General features: G+C 64.3%; 1 protein-coding gene across 1 annotated transcript in view; it reads right to left on the bottom strand.

The window, feature by feature from the left end:
• The window catches only part of EFNA4 (ephrin-A4), a 4,288-nt gene that overhangs the window by 3,099 nt on the left and 696 nt on the right, over positions 1-493 (bottom strand). The window lies entirely within an intron of this gene.

Here is a 493-nt window from a genome sequence, read left to right as displayed (position 1 = left end):
CCCCCCCCCCCCCCAGCCCAGGTCCCCGCACACAGCAGGCTCCTAGTAAATGTTAGTGAGTGAATGGATACAGAGTCACAATTTGTCTCAAGCAGACGGAGAGAGCGGAGAGAGGCAGGGGGAACTGGGGAGGGGTATGGACACCGGGATTCACCCAAAGGCGATTCACCCAAAGGCGACTCGGCTAGAAGGGCAGGGCCGAGACTGGAGGGAACTCGGAGGGATAAGGACCGGGATGAAAGCAGAGATGCCACAGGAGAGGTCAGGATTCAGGGAGAGCTTCGGAGGGCAGGCCCAGCGAGCCGGAGAGTAACCCACACTCTCTCTCCAGAGGAAGGAAAGCCCCCTTCCAGGCTGGAGGGGGGCCGGGGAGTCCCCAGAAGAGAAGCGAGGGGGGCGGGGCCCGGAGAACAGGCCAAGGCCCCTCAGCCCGGCCCCAGGAGCCTCCCTACCGTTATTGGGGCCGGGGTTCTCTGCGGGTCCCCCCACCCCT

Source organism: Myotis brandtii, unplaced genomic scaffold (genome assembly GCF_000412655.1).
Source record: "Myotis brandtii unplaced genomic scaffold, ASM41265v1 scaffold250, whole genome shotgun sequence".
Classification (NCBI taxonomy): domain Eukaryota; kingdom Metazoa; phylum Chordata; class Mammalia; order Chiroptera; family Vespertilionidae; genus Myotis; species Myotis brandtii.
The sequence above is the reverse complement of the archived record's forward strand: the minus strand, read 5'-3'. Positions and strand labels throughout refer to the sequence as shown.